The 14,059-nt window shown below is 37.3% G+C and overlaps 1 pseudogene; it reads left to right on the top strand.

Moving 5' to 3' along the window:
• The first annotated feature begins 4,920 nt into the window (after positions 1–4,920).
• LOC107537739 (voltage-gated hydrogen channel 1 pseudogene) lies at positions 4,921–5,675 on the top strand (annotated as a pseudogene).
• The last annotated feature ends 8,384 nt before the right edge of the window (positions 5,676–14,059 follow it).

Raw genomic sequence — 14,059 nt, 5'->3', positions numbered from 1 at the left:
TCTAGGTGATGGGGGTATAGTGGTAAACAAAACAGACTTGCTTTTTTTGGGGAAAAATGCGTATATGAGTTGCTTGGGGTTGGAATGAACCTATAGGGGTATAGTTGAGTAACAAAAAATAACTGAAAGATCTCAGGCATGATAGAAATGAAGAGTGCAAAATTGTCTAAAAGGATTTTGAGCATTTTAACACAAATTATTTTATTAATCTATATTAAGTTAATAAAAGTTTTCTTGGTGATAAGATTTCTTAACCTTAAAAATATATGCAGGGTTCTGGTCAAGATGGCAGAGTAGGAGGACATTGTACTTACCTCTTCCCATGAACAAACCAAAATTACAACTAAATTATAGAGCAATCAAGCTGGATAACCATCTGAAAACTAGGTGAGCAGAAGTCTAAGGATGTAAAGAAGAAGCCAGGTCGAGACTGATAAGAGGGCTGGAGACACAAAAGGGACTGGCCCCACATCCACCTTGATGAGTCCTTGAGACCCTTCCCAACCAACTTACCCACAGCCTGAGGCTCTTTCAGGGGCAGTCAGCTTAGGCTTGCACTGCAGTCTTTCTTAAAAAATTTTGTGAAGAATTTCAGTCAAACTTGGGGGGTGCTGGAGTGTTGTAGGGAGAGGCTGAATTGTGTGGCTTTGGGGTAGAGGTTGGAGGGATAGCTGACATCGTTCCTGTGTTTAGTTCTTCTCTGGCAAGGCTAACTGGGCACCAGCTTTCCTGTGTTGAAACCTCCCTCGACTGATCAAGTCTGAGCCTGCATTAGCCTGGTAAACTCCACTATCTTCATCCTGATGACTCCCTGAGACCCTGCTTTATTTAACTTACCCTATGGCCTGAGGCTTTTTTGGTGGCAACAAAACTGGGCATGCCTTACAGACTTTCATAAAAACACTTGGTCAACTTGGGGAGTTCCAGAGATATACAGAATGAGATTGAATTGTGTGGCTTCAGGGTGATGGCTGCCATTGTTCCTGTGTTGAGCCTTCCCCACACTCAGCCAAACCAGATTCTTCATTAGCATGGTGAACTCCATTAACTCCACCTAACAACTGCCTGAGACCCTGCCTCACACAACTTGGATTTGACCTGAGGCTTTTTATGTGGCTGAGTCTTATAGGCAGCCTGCAGGTGGCAGCAGGTGTCCAAGAACCTTAGGTCTTTTGCTGATCAGCCCCAAGCCCAGTACTGGTGGAAGCTGGCCACAGTTCTCAGCTTGGCCCCTCCCATAAGTATCCAGGCCATGAGCATCCAGGCCCAACACAGGCAGTTACCAACTGTGAATCATTTTGTAGCTCCTAACAGATAGCTCTGGGAAAGTCACAGCAAGCATATGATATTGACTTGCAGCAGAGTCCCTCCCAAGAGGCCCCAGAACCAACAAACCTGGTGACTGGGTTCAGACCATAATAGAACACCAGCCAATTAGCTCCACAAGCAACAAACCAAAAGGGAGGTTTCCACAGGCACCAGGCACCAGAGACTGTTGGTGCAAATACCACTCCATGGGGTCAGCCCCAGGACAGCAGCTCATACCCTATAGATGTGGCCAAGTCTTATAGCCAGTATGTCCCACCCCCTAATGTGCCAATAGCAATCAAAGCTCAACTGCAATCCACACAAGAGACACGCCTGGAGCACCAGGTCAGGTGGTCAGGTGATAAGGAAGACTATGCAACTGGACCCCACAGGACACATGCTACATAAAGCCAACCTGCCAAGACTAGTAAATGTAGCATATCTACATAATATATAGAAAAAACACAAAGAAACAGTAAAAATGGGGTAACAAAAAAAGTCCCAAATGAAAGAACAAAAGAAATTCCCAGCAAAAGACCTAAATGAAATAAAGTTAAGCAAGCTACCAGACAGGGTTCAAAACATTATAAGGATGCTCGAGGAACTTAGTGAGAACATCAACAAAGAGATAGTAAGCATAAAAAAGGACATAGAAGCCATAAAAATGAACCAGTCAGAAATAAAGAATACAATAATTGAAATGAAGAACACATTAGATGGAATCAACAGCAGATCAGATGAAGCATAGGATCGAATCAGTAATTTAGAAGAGAAGGTAGCAGAAATCACCCATTTAGAACAGCAAAAACTGAAAAGAATTTTAAAAGCTGAGGATAGTTTAAGGGACCCCTGGGACAACACTAAGCATAATAACATTCAAATCACAAGGGTACAAAGAAGAAGAGAGAGAACAAGGGGTTGAGAAAATATTTGAAGAAATAATGACTGAAAATTTCCCTAACCTGGTGAAGAAAATAGACAGTCCAGGAAGTGCAGAGAGTCCCAAACAAGATGAACCCAAAGAGGCCCACACCAATACACATCATAACTAAAATGCCAAAGGTTAAAGACAAAGAGAGAACCTTAAAAGCAACAAGAGAAAAGCAATTAGTTACTTAAAAAGGAGCACCCATATGATTGTCAGCTGATTTTTTTAAACAGAAACATTTCAGGCAAGAAAGGATTGGTATGAAATATTCTAAGTGATGGAAAGCAAGGACCTACAACCAAGACTACTCTACTCAGCAAAGCTATTATTTAAAATTAAAGGAAAAATAAAGAAAGAGCTTTCCAGACAAGAGAAAGCAAAGGAGTTCAAGACCACCAAACCAATATTACAAGAAATGTTAAAGAGACTTCTTTAAGAAGAAGAGGGGAAAAAAGGAACATGAATACGAATAATAAATATGTAACAATAACTACTTACCTATTAATAATCACTTTAAGTGTAAATGGCTTAAATGTCCCAATCAAAAGACAGAGTAGCTGAATGGTTAAGAAAACAAGACTCATATATATGCTGTCCACAAGAGACCCAGTTCAGATTAAGACACACAGACTGAAAGTAAAAGAATAGAAAAAGACTTTTTATGCAAATGCAAACTTTAAAAAAATGTTAAGATAACAATATTTATATAAGAAAAAAATAGACTTTAAAACCAAGGCTATATGAGACAAAGAAGAACATTACATAATGATAAAGGGATCAATCCAAAAGATCATATAACTCTTGTAAACATTTGTGCACCCAACATAGCAGCACCTAAATACAGGGTGGGACAAAAGTAAGTTTACAGTTGCTCATATGGAAAATAATACAATAATTAATAAATAATAACATAAGAATAAACTCTGTGTTTGGCATACTCACAACTGTAAGTCTACTTTTGCCCTACCCTGTATATAAAGCAAATATTGATGGACATAAAGAGAGAGACTAGAGCAATACAGTCATAGTAGGAGACTCTAACACCTTATTGACATCAATGAATAGATCTCCCAGATAGAAAATCAAGAAGAAAACAGTGGTCTTAAGTGACACACTAGATCAGATGAATATAATTGATACTATTAGAACATTTCAACCCAAAGCAGCAGAACATACATTCTTTTCATGTGCACATTGAACATTTTCCAGAAGAGACTACCTGTTTTCCAGAAAAACAAGTCTCAATAAATTTAAGAAGACTAAAATCATATCAAACATCTTCTCCAACCACAGTGGTCTGAAACCAGAAAGCAATTACAAGAAGGAAATAGAAAAAGAACAACAAACAAAGCTCAAAGTGTGTAGAAGGAAGGAAATCATAAAATCAGAGCCAAAATAAGTGAAATAGAGTCTAAAAAAAATACAAAAGATCAATAAAACCAAGAGCTTCTTCTTTGAAAAGAGAAACAAGATTGATAAACCCTTAACCAGACTCACAAAGAAAAAAAAGAGAGAAAACACTATAAATAAAATCAGAAATAAAAAAGAAGTGACAGCTGACAGCACATAAATACAAAGAATTTTAAGAAATACTATGAACAACTATATGCTGACAGATTGGATAATCTGGAAGAAATGGATAAGTCCTAGATACACACAATCTTCCAAGACTGAATCAAGAAGAAACAGAAAATCTGAAAAGACTGATAACTACCAACAAAATTGAATCAGTAATAAAAAAAACTCCCAACAAACAAAAGTCCCAGATGGATGAATGGCTTTGCAGGTGAATTTTACCAAACATTTAAAGAAGAATTAATACCTCTTCTTCTCAAACTATCCCAAAAAATTCAATAGGAGGGAAGACTCCCAAGATCATTTTAGGAGGCCAGCATTACTCTTATTCCAAAAACCAGGCAAAGACATTACAAAAAAATAAGTTATAGGCCAATATTCCTGATGCACAGAGATGCAAAAATCCTCAACAAAATAGCAAACCAAATTCAGCAATACATTAAAAAGATAATATGCCATGATTAAGTGGGATTTATTTCTAGGATGCAAGGTTGGTTCAATATACACAAGTCTGCTAGCTAGACCCACTGCTCCACCACCTCCCACCTAGACCTTTGGTTCGAGTCTATGGATGGTCACTCACGCCACAGGCTCTGCTGTCCACATTGTGGTTGGACTGGACAGATGACACAGGGTCTGGTGGGAAGAGCCACTGCCCTACCCAAACTAACTGACACAGGCAGAGACAGCTGGAACACAGATTTTATTTTGTACTTTGTTTGGAATCAGACCCAGGCCTACACACTCCAGCCCAAAGAACCCAAGACTCAGCAAATAGGCCCTAACAATTATCAGCCCTGGCCTTGGGTGGGCTCTTGGCACCCACCTGTACCTTCCACCTTGCCATTGGGCAGTGTGCACTGAATGTCACTCTGCTGCAGCTTGTTTGTTCCCAATGAAAGTTTCTGTGATTTAATTTAAAAACAAACAAACATGCCAGACAGCAGCAACAGATGAAAAAAATAAGATTCAAAGAAGCCAAGACACTTGCCTTGCATCATAAAGGAGCAGAGCCAGAACTTACCCCAAGATCTGGAGATGACAAGAAAATAGTTACTTGGGATGAAAATACAATCACCCACAGGGCCAAGGTGGCTCCTGCTGAGAGGATGAGCAAGTTCCTAAGGCATTTCACCATTGTTGGGGATGGCTACCATGCCTGGAACATCAACTACAAGAAATGAGAGAATAAAGAACAGGAGAAGCTGCTGCCACCAATAATGGCTTTGGCAAGGAAGGCATAACTGCTGACCCATCTGTGGCCCCTGTCTCCACACCCATGGGTCCCCTAGACTTCAGGACCACATTGAGGAAGCTCTTCAGCTCTCAAAGTTTTCAGATCATCATAATTTACCTGATCATTCTGGATGCCCGCCTGGTGCTGCCTGAGCTCATTCTGGACCTGAAGATCATCCAGCCTGATAAGAATAACTATGTCCCCACGGTATTCCATTACAAGAGCATTGTCATCTTGACCTTCTTTATGATGGAGGTTTTCTTTAAAATATTTGTTTTTCATTTGGAGTAGTTCCATCACAAGTTTGAAATCCTAGGCTCCACCATTGTTGTGGTTTCATTCCTCCTCAACACTGTCCTCCTGTTCCCTTCCTATTTGGGAGCATGAGTTTGAAGCTCTTGGCCTGCTTATTCTGCTCTAGCTATGGTAGGTGGCCTGGATCATCAATGGGATAATTATCTTGATTAAGAAATGTTCAGAATAGCAATGGTTAAGGTTAAAAGAGATGAATATACAATTGGCCACCAAGATCTAACACCTTGATTCAGCTGCTCTGAGAAGAAACAAGGAATTGAAAGACACAAGAAGCTATTGAGATAGCATGGACTTCTTCGGGAGGTGAACTAGACGCATACCTGCTCCACTCCAAAGAGAAGGCCCTGCCTCACAGGCTTGTGCCTGCAAATGAGAATGACAACTGCCTCTCTTGGGGCCATTTGCAAGACAGGTTTGGTTTAATGTCTTTACTTCCCTCACATCCACCTTGGATCTGCAGGGACATAGTCTTTTGAAAGGCTCTATCTCTTCCTTGGTGTGACCGATAACTTCCCATTCCATTCCCACCTGCATGTATCACAAATGTATCATAAGCTATTGTCTCATGCAGAACACATTTGCTGGAAAATGTACAATTACTAGTTGTACATGAAATTTAATCTCATAAAAAAGGCATGATAAAAATTATGTGATCATATCAATAAATGCAAAAATGCATTTGACAAAATTCAGCAGTCATTCATGATAAAAACTTTGGCAAAATTGGATTAGAGGGAACATACCACAATATAATAAAGTCCATATATGACAAACCCCCAGCTAACACCATACTCAACAGGGAAAAGCTAAAAGCATTATCCTTAAGATCAGGAACAAGACAAAGTTGTCCACTTTCACCATTTTATTCAACATAGTATTGTAAGTCCTAGCCACGGAAATCAGACTAGAAAAAGAAATAAAAGGCATCCATATTTTAAAAAAAGAAAGAAGTAAAACTGTCATTATTTGCAGATGATATGATATAGAGGACTCTAAAATTTTTACCAAAACACTGCCAGGACTGATAAATGAATTCAATCAAGTAGCAGGGTACAAAATTAAGATACAGAAATTAGTTGCATTTTTATATACTAATAATGAACTATCAGAGAGAGAAACTAAGAAAACAATCCTATTTACAATTGCATAAAAAAAATAGAATACCTAAAAATAAATTTAACTGAGGAGGTAAAAGACCTGTACTGGGAAAATTATAAGACACTGAAGAAAAAACCTGAAGAAGATACAAATAAATGGAAGTGTTTACCATCATTGTGGATAGGAATAATTAACATGGTTAAGATGTCCATACTATGCAAAGCAATCTGTAGGTTGAATGCAACCCCTATTAAAATACCAATGGCATTTTTAACAGACCTAGAACAAATAATTCTAAAATTTATATGGAGCCACAAAAGACCCCAAACAGCCACAGGAATTTGAGAAACAAGAACATAGTTGAAGGTGTCATGATACCTGATATTAAACTATACTACAAGGTTTTAGTAATCGAAACAGCATGAAACTGACATAAGAACAGACACATAGAGCAATGAAACAGAATAAAGAGCCTACAAATAATCCCACACCTTTTATGGTCAAATAGGCAAGACCTAAACTGTTTTTAGGTCAAATGGGCTAAAAACAGTTTATTCAATAAATAGTGTTGGAAAAATTGGGCAGATATGCCCCCCCCCCCAAAAAAAAGAAACTAGATCACCTTCTTACACCGTATACAAGAATGAACTCAAAATGGATTAAAAATTTAAATGTAAGACTCAAAACCATAAAACTCCTAGAAGAAAACATAGACAGTAAACTCTCTGATACTGCTTTTGGTAATATTTTTTGTATATGTCTCCTCAAGCAAGAAAAACAAAATTAAGATAAAAATAAAATAAACAAATGGGCTACATCAAACTAAAAAGGTTTTGCATAGCAAAAGAAACCATCAACAAAATGACAATGTAATAATTGGGAGAATATATTTGCCAATGATACATTATGATAAGGGGTTAAGAACCAAAATTTATAAATAACTCATACAACTCAACACCAAAAAACTCAAACAATTTAATTAAAAAATTGGCAGAGGACCTGAATAGACACTTCTCCAAAGAGGACATATAGATGACCAACAGACATATGAAAAGATGCTCAATGTCACTAATCATCAGAGGAATGCTAATTACAACCACAATGAGAGATATCACCTCACACCTGTCAGAATGGCAATCATCAATAAATCAACAAACAACAAATGTTGGTGAGGACGTAGAGAAAAGGGAATCCTCTTGGACTGTTGGTGGAATTGCAAATTAGTGCAGCCATTATGGAAAACAGTGTTGATGTTCCTAAAAAAATTAAAAATGAAACTACTTTATGACCCACCCATTCCACTTCAGGGCATATATCTGGAGAAACCCAAAACACTGATCAGAAAGAATATATGCACCCCATGTTCAGTGTAGCATTGTTCACAATAGCCAAGATATGGAAGCAACCCAAGTGCCCATCAATAGATGACTGGTTCAAAAAGATACAGTACACTAAAACCATGTCCCCTAAAAACAGGAACAAGGCAGGAATGTCCTCTTTCACCACTCTCACTCAACATAGTATTGGAAGTCCTAGCCACAGCAATCAGACCAGAAGAAAACATAAAAGGCATCCAAATTGGAAAGGAGGAATAAACTTGTCATTATTCACAGATGACATGATATTGTACACAGAAAACCTTAGACTCCACCAAAAATCTACTAGATTTAATAAATGAATTCAGCAATGTAGCAGGACACAAGATTAACAACCTGAAACAGATGGCATTTTTATACACCAGTAATAAATTCTCAGAAAGAGAAACTAAAAGAACAATCCCATTTACATTGCAACAAAAAAATTAAGATACTTAGGAATAAAATTAACCAAGGAGGGAAAAGATCTGTACTCAGAAAACTACAGGATGGTGAAAAAAAGATAGAAAAAGACATAAACAAGCAGAAGAATATACTGTGTTTATGGACTGGAAGAATTAACATCATTAAAATGTCCATACTACCCAAAGCAATCTATAGAATCAATGCAATCCATATTAAAATACCAACAGCATATTTCAGAGATCTAGAACAAAAACTCCAAAAATTATATGGAAACAAAAAATACTCCAAATAACCACAGCAATCTTGAGAAAGAAGAACAAAGTTGGAGGGATCACAATACCAGATATCAAATTATACTACAAAGGAACTGTAATCAAAACAGCCTGATACTGGCATAAGAATAGGCATATAGATCAGTGGAACAGAGCAGAGAACCCAGAAATTGACCCAAGCCATTACACTCAATTAATATTTGAAAAAAGAGGCAAGAGCATACAATGGAGTAAAGACAGTCTCTTCAAAAAATGGTGTTGGGAAAATTGGACAGGTACATGCAAAAAAATGAAACTAAACCACCAACTTACACCATACATAAGAATGAACTCAAAATTGATAAAAGACTTAAATGTAAGTCATGAAACCATAAAAATCCTAGAAGAAACCATAGGCAGCAAAATTTCAGACATCTCTTGGAACAATATGTTTGCAGATACATCTCCTAGTGCAAGGGAAACAAAGGAGAAGTCAAACAAATTGGACTACATCAAAATAAAAAGCTTTTGCACAGCTTTTAAAGAAATCATCATAAAAATGAAAAGGGACCCCACTGTATGGGAAAACATATTTGCCAATGATACATCTGATAAAGAGTTAATTTCTAAAATATATAAGAAACTCATACAACTTAACAAAAGGAAGACAAACAATCCAATTAAAAAATGGGCAAAGGACCTAAATAGACACTTCTCCAAAGAGCACATACAAATGGCCAAGAGACATATTAAAAAATACTCAAAGTCACTAATCATCAGAGAGATGCAAATTAAAACCACAATGAGGTATCAGCTCACATTCGTGAGAATGGCTACCACCATCAACAAATTAACAAATGACAATACTTGGCTAGGATGTGGAGAAAAGGGAACCTTAGTACACTGCTGGTGGGAATGCAGACTGGTGCAGCCACTAAGGAAAACAGTATAGAGGTTCCTCAAAAAAATAAATATGGAACTGCCATTTGACCCACTGATCCCACTTCTGGGAATATATCTTAAGAAACCCGAAACACCAATCAGAAAGAACATATGCACCCCTATGTTCATAGCACTATAATTTACAATAGCTAAGATCTTGGAAACAGCCCAAGTGATCATCAGTAGATGAGTGGATAAAAAAGCTGTGGTACATTCACACCATGGAATACTACGCAGCTGTAAAAAAGAAGGCTCTTCTACACTTTGGGACAGTATGGAGGTACCTAGAGAGTATTATGCTAAGCGAAATAAGTCAGTCAAAGAAAGACAAGTATCACATGATCTCACTCATATGTAGAATCTAATGAACAAAATAAACTGGTGAACAAAATAGATACAGAGGCACAGAAGCATGAAACAGACTGACAAACCTTTAAGGGAATGTGGGGGTGGGTGGGTGGTTGGGAAGAGATTAACTAAAGAACTTCTATGCATATATGCATAACAAACAGTGTGGTGAAGGCCTGGGGGTGGTGGGGGTGGGGTGGAGGGTGTGTCTGGGAGGAAATAGGGGACATCTATAATACTTTCAACAATAAAGATAAATTTTTAAAAAAAGAAGATGTGGTACATAATACAGTGAAATATTACTTGGCCATAAAAATGAATAAAATCTTACCATTTTCAAGAGCATCATTGAGCCTGGAGGATATTATGCTAAGTGAAAGAAGTCAGAGAAAGACAAATAATACCATATGATTTCACTTATAGGTAGAATTTAAAGAAGAAAATAAACAGGCAAACAAAACAGAAACAGAATTATAGATACAGAGAACAAACTGAGGGTTGCCAGGTGGGTGGGGATGTAGGAAATGGATGAAAAAAATCAAGAAAGTAAGAAGTTGCAAAATAGTAATAAGGATGTAAGGTAAAGTATAGGGAATACAGCCAATAATATTTTAATATTTTAATAACTATGTATGGTGCTAGGTGAGTACCAGAATTTTCAGAGAGATCACTTTGTAAATTATATAATTGTAGAACCACTATGCTCTACAATTGAAACCAATATCAAATACATATATATATATATATATGCATGCACTTATGGTAAAATGTTTCAAATAGAACAAAACTATATACAATGAAAAGTTAGGCTCTTTTCCACACCAAACTTCTTGTCCTTTCCTCCTAACTTCCTCCAACATTTTTCTGCTTCCTTCTAGATATCTTCCATTCATATACTCACATAGGTGAATCTATTATTTTTAACCAAATTGAAATATTATGTATGAGCTGCATTATCTTGATTTTTTTTCACTTCACCTAATTTAGAGCTGTTTCTATATGAGTACATACAAACTTGCCTTCTTTTTAAAAAAACTTTCTTTTTAATATTGCATGGAATGCTGTGCAGTATTTTAAAATAGTGACCTATTGATGAACCCAAAGCATGGCTCGATGAACATTTTTATAATACTTTTTTGTTAATTTTTCATTGTATAAATATATTTGTAGAATCAGCTTTTTGAAGCAGGATTGATGATATGAGCATATGAGAGTGTATAACACGGATTTAAAGTACTTCTTCCTTAGGCACTAGTTTAGATGAATGCAGAACCCCATTTCACTTCCAGTATTCCTACTGTGTTGGTCCAACATAGGGCTTGATACTTCATCCCTTGCTGCCCAGTTTCCTGTTTTTTTGTTTTTAAAATATATCTTTATTAATTTCAGAGAGAGGAAAGGAGAGGAAGAGAGAGAGAGATAGAAACATCAATGATGAGAGAGTCATTGATAGGCTGCCTCCTGCAAGCCCCCTACTGGGGAGGGAGCCCACAACCCAGGCATGTGCACTGACCTGGAATTGAACTTCAGTCTCCTGGATCATAGGTCAGTGCTCAACCGATGAGCCACACTGGTAGGGCCCAGTTTCTTGTTTAATAACAAAGATATTTAATGGCTATGCAAACTCTATAGCTGAGATATAATTTATTAAAATGGCACCAGAAAGTACCACTTACACACTGGGAGAATTGACTCATGGTACAATTCCACAAGTCTTTATTAAAGGCTCATTCATGGACCTGACTCATCCTTCTGTTCATGTCTGTCACATGTGTGGTCCTCAGCCACCACAGAGGATGCCTACCATGCCTCACCATCTGAAATTGCAGCAGCTGCCCAGGCTTATAGTGATTCAACTGTAGCCAGCAGGAGAGATTTCTATGGATACACATTAAGTGAAGGAAGGAACACCCCCTTTTTTTTAGGGAATCATGGGGACATTAAGCCCCTTCCAGACTTCTGGACTTGCTCCATCTCTGCCGCAACTGTGTGTCAGGGGCACTGCAGGGATGGAATAGCCTTTGTGGAAATCCTTTCAGAGGATATTAGAGTAGTGGGAGCCAACCTGAAAGTCTTAGGCTCATGAGCAGCTTTTGGAACATCACAGACAATCCTTAAAGGAGCCATGGAGGGAAAACTGTTAATAAAGTAAGAGTTTTTCTTTTTTTGCAATAGGGAAGAAATGTTATCAAGAAGTGAAGCCACACATTTTCAGTGATATGCTAATAGGCCAATTCTCTGGAGGAGAAAAACAGCTCTGATTTGTAGTGTTTTCCATGTAAATACTTCGACCATGGCTGATTGGGAAAAGATGCGCATTAGCTATTGTACATCTTAAGCCAGTATGAGCTAGTCCTAGCTCACTACAGCATTTTATCTTTATATGCAAGTGAAAGAGTTTTTTGTTTCTCTCAACAGAATTCTTGTTTGCAAATTTTCACAGTTGTGTCAATACTGCCACCTGTCCAACTGATATTGAGAGGATAAAAATCATTTTATAACTAACAACAAAGAATATTGCTGTTCTGGTTACTGTTGCTGCTAACAAACCCCCAAAACCTAATGGCCTCGAAAAACTATTTTATTCTCATAGATTTTAAGGGTCAGGAATTTGGGTAAGGGAGATCTGGAGATGGCTTATCTCTGCTATATGACAGGGTCCTCAACTAGGAAGATGCAAAAGCTATGTTTACTTGGCAACTGGAGGACTCGAATCATCTAGAAGGCATCCTCACTCACATGTCTGGTGGCTGACACTGGCTTTCATCTGTCATCACAGCTGAGACTATTGGCCAGAACACCTACATGTGGCTACATGGGCATTCTCCTAAAATGATAGCTAGGTTCTAAGAGCAAGCATTCAAAGAGAACCAGGTGGAAGGTGTATTGCCTTTTATGATGTAACCTTGTTTCCTATTAATTTGTTTGTTTGTTTGATAGAAAAATTCTTTAATCAAAACAAGTTTACATGTTGACACTTATGGCTTAACTAGAATAATCTGTCCAAATTTTAATTGTACTAAGGACCAAACAGATATAATAGCAAGAGTCCCCTCAAAACACTGGGTTTTAGGTTCCATTGTAAGACCTCTCAAAATTAAAATTCCAATTATTGAAATAATTCAACTTTTCATCTATTGATGAAAAAAAGGTTATCTGAGAGGTCAAAACATACAATGTATGCCACATGCAAACACTTAAGTATTAAAAGCCCTTTTCCCATATCCATAATTTAAAAACAGAAGTGTGTTTTAGCTACTAAAAACCACCAACTGACCTTAACCTTGGTTCACTCTGATTTAGTTCATATACGTGAATATACAGACTATCAAAAACCACTCCTTTACTTTGTCTAGTGCCTCAGAGCAACTAATATTTCTACTTTTTGCAATTCTGTCACATGTACGATACAGAAATAAAAATTCCCTTCTGATACAGCCATATTTTCAAATAGGTTAGTTTCATTATTGTAGTATTTACTTTTATTTACCTCATAAGCATCATGAATTGTTTTCCAATTAAAAAATACTACTTAGTGACTTTCTTAATGAGTGTGACTTTAAAAAAAATTCAGAAATGTCTAAAAAATAAACTTTTATCATTTAGTTTTCAGTTTCAGCTACTAGTGCCTGTAAAGGATTTTAGATGGCTGAACCCTAGAGCTAGATTTGTTCTTATATTCGCTCATTCTGCTCTCTGCAGAAAAGTCATGTGACTTTGCTGAATTCACAGCCACAAAATTAAATTAGCTTCTCAAGTTAATATGAGTTTTGTACCTTGTAGAATTGTTAGTTTAATGCTTTCTTCAAAGGACCTTGTAAGACACAATGTCATTTCTGCTAAAGTTGTAAGCTTGTCCAGATTCAAAGGGAGGGAATAGGAAAAATGTCAAAATCACATTTTTAAAAGAGTATGTGGGCTGGGAGTTATTTTTGTGGCTCTCTTTGAAAAATATGATGTGTCAGAATTGGCATTTAGGGAACACTTTGGAGAAGTAGACTGGGAATGACTCCCATTCAGTTCTTTCCCAAACCTCCCTTGAAGTCTTGGTCCTTCAGAGAAACATCTTAGAGCTTTGTTAATGATTCATTTTCTTCTAGGTGTTCTAAGCTCTATCACAAAGAAACAGTGTGAGACTTTCTATTAGTGTAAGAAACCAAGAGAATCATAGTTATTTATCCATTCATTCATTCAACAAAAATTTATCAGGCACCTGCTCTGAGCCTGGCACTATGCTAGGTATTTGCATTCTCAGTGCTTGGGTTATAATGGAGGA

This window comes from Miniopterus natalensis, chromosome 2 (assembly GCF_054644295.1).
Source record: "Miniopterus natalensis isolate mMinNat1 chromosome 2, mMinNat1.hap1, whole genome shotgun sequence".
In the NCBI taxonomy this organism is placed as follows: Eukaryota; Metazoa; Chordata; class Mammalia; order Chiroptera; family Miniopteridae; genus Miniopterus; species Miniopterus natalensis.
The sequence above is the reverse complement of the archived record's forward strand: the minus strand, read 5'-3'. Positions and strand labels throughout refer to the sequence as shown.